The sequence below is a fragment of the Amphiura filiformis genome, chromosome 18, assembly GCF_039555335.1.
Source record: "Amphiura filiformis chromosome 18, Afil_fr2py, whole genome shotgun sequence".
Classification (NCBI taxonomy): Eukaryota; Metazoa; Echinodermata; class Ophiuroidea; order Amphilepidida; family Amphiuridae; genus Amphiura; species Amphiura filiformis.
In genome coordinates, this window is record NC_092645.1 from 2,885,078 (window position 1) to 2,896,821 (window position 11,744).

General features: G+C 36.4%; 2 long non-coding RNA genes across 2 annotated transcripts; both read right to left on the reverse strand.

The window, feature by feature from the left end:
• Positions 1-213: 213 nt before the first annotated feature.
• Positions 214-11,477, reverse strand: LOC140139345 (uncharacterized). Its single transcript, XR_011857091.1, has 3 exons — positions 11,151-11,477; positions 2,083-2,234; positions 214-1,601 (listed from the first exon to the last, which is right to left on the reverse strand). It is a non-coding gene; the product is annotated as an uncharacterized lncRNA (long non-coding RNA).
• LOC140139749 (uncharacterized) lies at positions 4,539-5,129 on the reverse strand. The gene is made up of 2 exons (XR_011857176.1): positions 4,903-5,129; positions 4,539-4,638 (listed from the first exon to the last, which is right to left on the reverse strand). It is a non-coding gene; the product is annotated as an uncharacterized lncRNA (long non-coding RNA).
• Positions 11,478-11,744: the final 267 nt, after the last annotated feature.

Below are 11,744 nucleotides of genomic sequence, written 5' to 3' on the forward strand. Positions count from 1 at the left end.
ATCTGCGAAGTTAAAGAATCGCGCATGAGTTACCAGCCCTAAATAATTCTATAACCCCCCTATTTTGGGTGTTAAAAAAATTATGACCCCCCTATTTTGGGTCTGAAAATTCTATGACCCCCCAGTATATTTGTGACCCCCCCTTCCGAAGAAAATGCCAGCCCCCTTAGGCATTTATAATATGGTAAAAACCCTCAGTTTGTCATTGAAAAGTGTAAATGTGGCCGTACACTACGAATAAGCCGTAAAGTCGGCAAAATGTATTCTGAGTTACAGTAGGCCTATAAAATGTGCGTGAAGGTCGTATTCATAGGTACCTCAATTTGGTGCGATGTGTTTCTTATTTGAAAGCGCGATCGCGAGTCAAACACCCTTTAAACCACTCAATAATCCTATTGCTGAAGAGGATATAGTCTTCTACCTTTGATTTTTTTATTGGTACATGGTAGGCTATAAATGGCGCTTTCAACCTAGTCTTCTACCTATTTCTATAGAATCCTTAAATAGCCCTAGCCTTTGTTTGCGTTGGCTAAATTCTGTTCAAGTGGTGGGTTACAAAGCTTGTATTTTGTCTAGGTATGTATAACCAACAATTAACAATGAGAGGACATTCCTGAACCTCGTTAACTTGGGTATGATTTGAAATGACCGCCAATTATGACTGTTTGATATTTATTACCAGCAACTTGGAAAAAGAGACACACGTAGAACCGAAAAAGGTACCATTTTGTTAAAGGAGCAGAGTTCAACTAACCATAACCTCGCTTCTGGATATCGTTTGAAGTCAAATGATATACCATTTTAAAGCTTATGATACGGTATATATTTTCTAAACACGAATTAAAACAAAATTGACCGGGCCGACTTTACGGCTGATTCGTAGTGTACGATCTCAAATGCTTTACATGCATGAATGAATAGTACAGTCCAAATTTGTAATCCTTACTAGTTATGATAGATATACATGTATGTACAATAATGTACCCACGTGCCACACTTCATTCATATCCTGTCATTGACAAAAATTAACTTTTGAATAATTTTTCCTAAAAAGTCTTAAAAAGATGTTCTTCAAATGCAACAACAACTTAACGTTGACCTTACGTACTGAAGATATGACAATCATGAAGCTTCATAAAGACCTAAAAATTTGAGGGTTTTTGGTAACTTAATGCATATCTTCAATTGAAAGGTCAAAATTCTCATATGATGGTCAGCTTTTCCTCCCAGCTATACAAGTTTACAAATTTCAAAAAATATCAGAAGGACATTCCTCGTATTCAGAATGCTGTTTGGTGCGTCTGCACTCAGGTCCCACAAAAGTACTGTGCAAACGTCGTTGTCCGATCCCTTAACTTGCTCAAGCAGCTTTATCGAAGACTAGGTGATGAATTAGCAGTGCATACATTTCCAACCAACAATGTGAAGAAGATATAGATATCGGTCCTCCTTGAAACATTCAATATCAATATTATCAGTTTGCGATAAGATATGACGTCGACAGCGTGAAATAATACTAATTGGAATTACCATATAGCTTGAAATAGAGAATGAGCACATACTTCGATGCCATCGATCATCATCCTTATCCTCATCATAATCTGCACAAAAACGGTAAAACAAAATGTCATTATTTCCTTGGTAAAGTTTACCCGTACGCACATACAAATAAAAAGTCGATGAAATTAATTCTTCATCATTTTCTAAAATAATTTTTAATGAGTGTTAAATGCTTAAATTGATCTTTAAATAAGATATAGGGGGAAAGAAGAATCACGCATCGCACACCAGCACAATCAAACGTGAAATTACAAGTAGGAACATAACATGCATATGCATATAAACCAGAGTAGGCTCCGGACATACCTGCCTGTGCCGGAACTTGAACCACACACCTCTCACTTGCGGGGCGAGCGCTCTAACCAATAAGCCACACAGACTGTCTCTGATAAACAGGACTCAAGTCTGGTACTTAGAGATATGAGCAGTCAGGGTAAGCAGTACAAACCACACATTGCACACGAGATCAATTAATGATGCTTACCCGCCAGCCTAATCATACAAACAAGGGAAGAGGCTTACCCATCATACATGATGATGACACATCATACATATATTTGGCCCAATATAGTCCGCCTTATTTCCAACACTGTTACACTGGTAGTGGTATATAGTCCCTATTGGTGCGCAGGATGCCCGAAGTATGTAAATATGCATGAAGCTTAACAATTTGCCTGAAATTAGACATTTTTGGTTCAAATCAATTAATAAATTGCAACAAAAAATATATAAATTGTAGTTAATCGTACAGGTGCGAATGATCAGTATGATATGCATATTCTATAGAATTACGATCCCTGTTCTTTCACATCTATGGTTCAATGCAGAGGTACCGCACGAACGTACTAGTTAGTCCTGGCCCTAGCTAGAACCCGGCCTACACCGGATAGGGCAGAGATTTTGACACTTGATTTGGGTTATTGGACCTTTGAGGTTAACGAATCACAGAGGTGCTTTTGCGAAAGCGGCTGCGAATTCGAGAAATCCAAGATGGCCGCCGGCGGCCATTTTGAAAATTTTAAATTTTAGTTTTCACTCAATATTCATGTGTAATACATCATTCTATAGGTTTTTGCATACAAGGAATCAATTTCTGACATTATTTTTATGATTGAAGGTCAGTATAACATGTTTACATTCAAAATGGCCGCCAAATGGTTGCCAAAAGATGGGGTTTTCATTAAAATGTATTTAGAATTCAATATTTTAACTTATTTGATGTTAAAAATAACCATGGGTTGCTGATATTATGGTCAGTTGTCTATGTCATTTCTATCATCTCCTGGATATGTTTAAAAATCAAAATGGCTGCCAAAATGGCCGCCAAAATCGTCTTTTTCATTAAAATGTGTTACAGGAGTATTATGAAGTACCAGATTTACAATGAAATGGTGCCAAACATTGTGTTCTTTTGTATTCAAAGTATCTCTCTGGTAAAGGGGTAACAATATGACATCAGCATCAATTAATATGATCTCATGGGCATGTAAACATTCAAAATGGCCGCCAAAATGGCTGCAAAAACATGATTTTTTCATTAAAATGATATTTAAAACAGCATTTTAATAGATGTTGTGTTAAATATTTTCATTGAACGCTGATATAATGTTAAAGGAGTATTTCTATCCAAATTTCTTCCTGCTCATGTGTTTTTACATTCATGAAAGAAACCTAAACCCAAATTTTCATGCAAATCAAACATTCAGTTGGCGAATTATGGGCTATAACATATATTTCAATGGTCCATAGGATTGTGTGTGATACTTTCGTTGTCGACAGAATGAAATTCAAAATCGAACATTTCGGCCCGTTTCTCTAGATATAAATTATAAATTTATAAGATAAATTTGCAAGATTCCTTTTGCACATGATCATTATGCACCTAGTAAGGGAGACCGGGGCAGGTTGGCCCCTTTTCCCCACTTATCTGGAGAGCTCAGTTTGTGGGTTAGGAGGCTCTCAATTTGATACTTGAGAGCTGTTTACTCTAGGTAAATGCTAACAAATTTATATGGCTCTGTGACTTATACAAAAGTTATAGTAGTTGTAGGAGAGAGCGAAAAGAAAATTAACCAGGCCGGGGCAGGTTGGCCCACCAAACAGGGCAGGTTGGCCCTCTATGCACAACCGTGTGTTATTGCCATATTTCTTTCCAATAAAACATTCTAAAGTTACAACTGCGGTAAGATATCACCTATCATAGTTCCAAGATACTCAAAAAATAAAATTCATTTTGCGCCATCATGGGTCATTCTTGAGGAAATAGCTAAAATCAAGGAAATAACGTTAACCAATCATCTTATAAAACCCATAACGAAAAACTGAAAGGCTGTGGATAACAATTGTAATTGACTTTTTTGTTCATTATTAACTATTCTGAGTGATGAATTACTTTTTATGTACAAATTCCCAATTATAAAGAAATATGATATTGAAATATTGCTATTTCCAGTCAAAAAGTGCTCAAATAGGACAACAATATAGATTTTGTTGTACTATACTCCGCCTTTGAACAATTTTATCCATGGAACTGACTAGTGTTGGTGTGTAAATTGTATTTTGCTTCATTTGACACAAAATGGGTGAAAATGGAGAAAGTATGCATAACTCTTGCCCATAAACACAATGGGGCAACCTGCCCCAGCACAAGTGGGCCAACCTGCCCCATAGTCTATTTTTTGTTTTCCATCAAATTCCGCAAAACAGAAACAGGATGGAAAGCTTTCAACTATATGGCATTTTAAGCAAGACCCATACCTTCCAGCAACTTACAATTTACATAATGTATTATGTGCAACAATAGTGCTTTCTTTCCTTTCTTTTTTTCTCCAAAATGACCATGCAAGTAGTTTTTAAATTGATAATATTATGTCTCAACAACATGTAATTTATCTGATTTTTTAAGGAAATGGTGCCACATGAATGCTTTCTTCGAGATCCAAAAATATCTTTGTGGCAGAAGGGTAACGTAAAATATGTCATTCAAAATTATCCCATGGGTAAGTTCAAAGAAATAAAAGTGACTCCCAAAATGGCCACCAAAATATTATTTTTTCATCAAAATCTGTTACAGCGACACTAGGGTCCGTATGCACAAAAGATTTAGACCGGGTCTAAAGTTAGACCTGGTCTAAGTGGAATTTAGTCTCAGGAGAAAGGACATTTTTCTTTACATTTGCTTGAGTTATTTTGTATTATTTTTTAACTTTGCATTAAAATCTTTAGAATTTGCTAGCTACTCTAGGAAGGAAATAAAAGTAAAGAACCATTCCTGATGGAACTAAGTTCCACTTAGACCAGGTCTAACTTTAGACCCGGTCTAACTATTTTGTGCATACGGACCTAGGTATCTGGTTTTCAAGGGGATGGTGCCATAAAAGGAGAGTATTTTCCCACATAATCATTATAGCATAGCAGTAATAGGAAAACAGCATGGACTTATGGGTAATTGGGCATGTTTAAAATTCAACTTGGCCACCAAAATAATATTTTGGATGTTGGTGTAACAGTCATTTAAAAGAGTATATTATATTCTTTTAAATGACTGTTACACCAACTTTCAAGATACCAGTTTTTACAGGAGATGTCATTTTTCAGCTTCATGGCATATGGTTAACATTCTGTCGTAAAATGATTCTGCCGGCATGCTCATACCAACGGGACCCCTTATATACTAGGTGCATAATGATCATGTGCAAGAGGAATCTTGCAAATATTCCCTTTCCAGAGAAACCGGCCAACATGTTCGATTTTGAATTTTATTCTGTCGCCAACGAAAGTATAACACACAATCCTATGGACCATTGAAATATACGGTATGTTATAGTCCATAATTCGCCAACGGAATGTCCGATTTGCATGAAATTTAGGATTTAAGATTCTTTTATGAATGTAAAACACATGAGCAGGAAGAAATTGGGATAGAAATATCCCTTTAACATTATATCAGCGTTCCATGGAAATATTTAACACAACATCTATTAAAATGCTGTTTTAAATACCATTTTAATGAAAAAAATCATGTTTTGCAGCCATTTTGGCGGCCATTTTGAATGTTTACATGCCCATATGAGATAATATTAATTGATGCCGATGTCATATTGTTACCCCTTTACCAGAGGGATACTTTGAATACAAAAGAACACAATGTTTGGCACCATTTCATTGTAAATCTGGTACTTTATAATACTCCTGTAACACATTTTAATGAAAAAAGACTATTTTGGCGGCCATTTTGGCAGCCATTTTGATTTTTAAACATATCCAGGAGATGATAGAAATGACATAGACGACTTATGCTTTGTTGTCACCATAATATCAGCATCCCATGGTTATTTTTAACATCAAATAAGTTAAAATATTGAATTCTAAATGCATTTTAATGAAAACCCCATCTTTTGGCAACCATTCGGCGGCCATTTTGAATGTAAACATGTTATACTGACCTTCAATCATAAAAATAATGTCAGAAATTGATTCCTTGTATGCAAAAACCTATAGAATGATGTATTACACATGAATATTGAGTGAAAACTAAAATTTAAAATTTTCAAAATGGCCGCCGGCGGCCATCTTGGAACTCTCGAATTCGCAGCCGCTTTCGCAAAAGCACCTCCGTGATTCTTTAACCTCAAAGGTCCAATAACCCAAATCAAGTGTCAAAATCTCTGCCCTATCCGGTGTAGGCCGGGTTCTAGCTAGGGCCTGGACTAAGTAAGGCGCGATATAATTATTCAAAAATGGTTTTAACCGATAGATGAGTTGACCTCAATGTTTATCAACAAAGGCAAGGGACTGGTATATCGATATGCTTGAGCGAACTGCTTACAACCACAACACTGTTCAATAACCTTATTGTTTCATCTTTCCTTGTTGTAGACTCAGCAGTGGTGTGGCGTAAGTCATCACAATGGGGGATTGGGGTGGGTGGATGGGGACACACGCCGTTTTTTGGCAATATTCCTATGGGATTTCTACTTTCTCGACGGGGGAAACGTGCCCCACCCCCTCCCCTCGTGTCCCTATGACGATACGCCACTGGTAGACTGAAAGAGTTGAAGAAAGACGACACTGTCTTAACTGTTGCAGTCCTTACAGATTTTAAGGTATCGCAGAAAATATAAAGGAATTAGCAAATTCAGTCAGAATGAGATTACCACTAGTAAGATAATACAAAATAAAGCACACGGGTATGTATAATGTCGAAAAGCATTCTGCCATGTAATATAAACCACACACTTTCCTTTATCAACCCCATTTTTGTTTCAAAAGTCACTCTTTAGCAATGAATGTGTTACAAGTGGACTTTTATACATACTGGATTTCAATCAAAGTGTTAAAAGACTCAAATCATGGAATTGGGTGGTTCTTTCATACATACTATTTTTCACATGCTCAATAGACACAGAGGATGAATTTGAGTTGTTCTTTCATATATATGACAGGCCTATGTATAGCAACAATTTCCCATGCTTAACTCAATTTAGCCAACGTATGGACGTATTCATATGTACAATAATGTACAAATACTTCATTCCTATTCTGTCATTGACAAAAATTGATTTTTGAATATTTTTTCTCCAAAAGTCTTAAAAAGATTTTCTTCAAATGTAACAACAATTTGAAACGTTGACCTTACGTACTGAAGATACACACGAAGCTTCATAGAACACCTAAAAATTTGAAATCTTTTGGAAACTTAAATGCATATCTTTAATATGAAAGGTCAAAACTTTCATATGATGGTCGGCTTTGACTACCAGCTATACATACACTTTATTAGAATTATGAATTTGACTTCAATGACTATTAAATGTCAAAAATGTCAATTTTTAATAATTTGCCATGTCGCGAATTAAAAAAAAAAATAGTGATATCAGAAGGATATTCCTCGTATTAAGAATGCTATTTGGTGTGTCTGATGTGATCTCAGGCCCCACAACAATAATTTGCAAACGTCGCTGCCCGATCTTTTAACTTGCTCAACCAGCTTTATCAAAGACTGGGTGATGAATTGGCAGTGCATTAAGTTTCCAACCCCGTGTTTCCAACAATGTGAAGAAGATAAAATATCCTCCTTGAAACGTTCCATATTAATATTTATCAGTTTGCGATAAGATATGACGTTTACAGCGTGAAATAATTTTGATTGGAATTATCATATGGCTTGGTTGTGGACAAGCCTGAAATAGAGAATGAGCACAGACTTCGATGCCATCGATCATCATCCTTGTCCTCATCATAATCTGCACAAAACATGCAAAAACGGTAAAACAAAATGTCATTATTTCCTTGGTAAAGTTTACCCGTACGCACATACAAATAAAAAGTCGATGAAATTAATTCTTCATCATTTTCTAAAATAATTTTTAATGAGTGTTAAATGCTTAAATTGATCTTTAAATAAGATATAGGGGGAAAGAAGAATCACGCATCGCACACCAGCACAATCAAACGTGAAATTACAAGTAGGAACATAACATGCATATGCATATAAACCAGAGTAGGCTCCGGACATACCTGCCTGTGCCGGAACTTGAACCACACACCTCTCACTTGCGGGACGAGCGCTCTAACCAATATAAAAAAAAGCCACACAGACTGTCTCTGATAAACAGGACTCAAGTCTGGTACTTAGAGACATGAGCAATAGTTAGGTGAAAAAGTTCAATTTGGTGACCACTCTCTGGCTAGTAAGGTTTGACGATTGATTCGACTTCTATGGACCATTTAGAAAAAAAAAATAGCCACCATGTCCCTCGCGAAAATCCCGGCATTTTTCGCTAGAGGCCAAAATCCAAAATGGCCGCCGCCACCATTTTGAAAATTTAAGTTTTGAACCAGAGCACCTATAGTCATGCACAAAGACATTTTTCGGATATGTCGACGCCTGACTCTGTGTATTTTTGCAGAGCGGCGCCTGACTTTGTGTGGGCGCCGAGCCGTGGCGGCGGCGGTGTTGGCTCGGCGCCCCTCTATTGAAAATTCCTGGATCCGCCCCTGCGCCAGCCTAATAATCATACAAACAAGGGAAGAGGCTTACCCATCATACATGATGATGATGACACATCATACATATATTTGGCCGAATATAGTCCGCTTTATTTCCAACACTGTTACAATGGTAGTGGTATATAGTCCCTATTGGTGCGCAGGATGCCTAAAGTATGTAAATATGCCTGAAGCTTAAAAATTTGCCTGAAATTTGACATTTTTGGTTCAAATCAATTAAAATTGCAACAAAAAATATATAAATTGTAGTTAACGCTTTTCAAAATAAATTTCGGAATATATATTATGTACAGGGTGTCCCAAAAAGAGAGGCCCCTCATTGCGCCCTTAAGCCGTTAGCTTTAATAAACCAAAACAATTATATCAATCGGCTCACAACTTTTGAAGATATGCTCTTTTAAAGAAATGTACCCGTTTTTTACTCTGTCCACGGAGAAGGTTTGCCTACTTCAAAGATTGAAAGGGAGTACACATACCATGCATGAATATCAAACATTTCTCAATGATAACTTTATAAAATAACTTTATTTATGGAATGGGCTTTACCGGTGGGTTTATGAGCAATGGATTTTGTTAATAGTGTCATTAATTTGTGGGTAAAATGGATGCCGAATGGGACTTCTTTTGCTTTACTTGCAATTACTTATTTTTCCTTGGTTATTTATGCCTGTTTGTTTTATCATGTTTAATACTTTGTTGTTTCTTGCTTTCTTTTTTTATATTTACAACATAAGTCATTTCTCTTTTTAGGATAAAAGGTAGTCCTAAAAGGCTGTTTGGTTTGTCTTTGGATCCTCTGAAGTGAGTTTACTGTGCTGCTCTGCCCTCTACGTGGTTGCCTCCTTGGCGAATACAGGTTTCAGCCCTGGTCCTCATTGCATCAATTGCGTTGTGTACCATCCTTGTGCGTCGGATACTTGCGAATAGTAATACGTTTGCGAAGATCTTGATTTTGCCACAAAGGAAAAAAATCAAGTGGTTTGAGGTCTGGTGATCGTGCAAGCCACTCTGTTTGCTATCCGTGGACAGAGTGAAAAACGGGTACTTTTATTCAAAAGGGCATATCTTCAAAAGTTGTGAGTCGATTAAAATAATTATTTTGGTTTATTAAAGCTAACGATTAACGGTGTCTTTACATACCAAAATATATTTAATCAACTTTTCAAGAATAGGAGAAAAAGAGGGCGCAATGAGGGGCCTCTTTGTTTTGGGACACCCTGTATGTAGTAGGGGCAGTCAGTATGTTTTAAGAGTTGACTCGTGACGTCATATGTGGATTGTTTTCATGGCATTTCTCATTGATTAAACACTGTACCTTTGTCTTTCAAACAACACATGTAAAAATTATATTACGTAACAGCATTAGCATAAAATCGATATACTAGGGACACTGCCAAATCACGCAAAAAGGCGGGCCTTTTAAATTACAGAAAAAACACATGTTTACAATGTCCAAAAACAGCAAAAGTACAAGGTTCATATGGCTAGTTTTGGGCAGGAATAAACACTAGGTCTTCCGTTTGCATTTGGTGGCAATGGGACGTATGGAAACTTCAACAACTTTAAGGCTTGAATGGAAGCAAAATTATTCTGCAACAATGGCGAAAATGAAAAAGCAGTTATTACAAATGACATTAATTATCTCCAAAATGAAACAGACTAAAATATAATGACTGGTCACGTGTGAGAGCTGGTACTCAGTGCGATGATAACTGGTGCAAATGAAACAACAATCTGCGCATGCGCAGGTGGGATGACCGATACAACATGGTGGAAATGCACCAAAATTGCTAAATTCCATGTAAATAGGGCCTAAAATATTACAAAATGCTATGAAAATTATAATTTAAATCTCAACCTGAAATGAACAGAAAAGTTTTAAAAATAAATTTCTCATTCAAACGATGGCCCCTCTCTATGTACCACTACTTTTTGTATAAATGTAACAATGGTACAATAACAGTTATATTTTAATCACGGATTCAAATATTTTCTAGGGAGACTCCCGTTTAAATGTTTGGAGATTAGTCAACAGAACTGGCAAAAAATTAAATTTCCACGTTTGCTATTTTTGGCAATATCAAGATTTTTAAAGAAAGAAAAGCCTTGTTTTTGTCAAAAAATAAGACATAGTTGACCACGCATTTTAAATAAACTAAAACCTTTACAGCCCAACAAACATGGTTTAATGAACTGGTAGTTTGTGTTCTATTACTGTTCCAAAAGGCAGCATTCTCCATTCTTTAATTCCCGAGAAAATATAGAAAATACAACAATACCTCATTTCAGCCTCTTATTTCCCTTAACAAAAACGCCTCAATTTCACCAGGTGACTCTAGACCATTGATTTTATGCTAATGCTGTTACGTAATCATGTGTGTGATAGAATAGTTACATGTGTTGTTTGAAAGACAAAGGTACAGTGTTTATGTAATCATTGAGAAATGCCATGAAAACGATCCACAAATGACGTCACGAGTCAACTCTTAAAACATACTGACTGCCCCTCGTATATTGTTAACATAATGCAAAAGTGTGCTCATTTAATGAAAAATAACAATGAACAATAACTAGTTTACCTTTAGGAGTTGATAGTAATATTATTCATTCCTGTAAGCCAGAAAACACTTAGGACATTTCCAACAGAAATCTGAAACAAGAACACTTACAATTTCTAAAAGTATTAGTTATTCGTTTAAAAAATTGATATTCCTTCGAGCCGAGTGCAATAGGTAATCATCTGTAAAAAAATAAAGCCATTAAAAATCTGTAATGAGAAAAGAGTGATAATGACGGCAAAGAAAGAAAAGAAATACGTCAAACGGTTTAAAAAGGAGTATGGTGTCACAACGTAAGTACCACGTATATACCGCAGAAGCGCGCGATGTTGAAGGTCTATTGGGGAACGTTCTATATAGTTACGCCGGGCCGGGGTCGGGGAGTGGTAGTTTTGACCCCCAAAAAAAAAAAACAACCAACCGCATTCATAAATCAGATTCCCCAGCAACCCCACCCCCCCAAAAAAAATCAGATTCCCCCTTAAAACTCCCACTCCACCCCTGACGTAAACATTGAACGGCACCTAACTGAAGTAGTGGTAGTCACCCCACCCACCACTGTAACCTAAATTGTTTGCTTCAAGTTACTTGAGGGTTCAAATTTTATTCAAATTT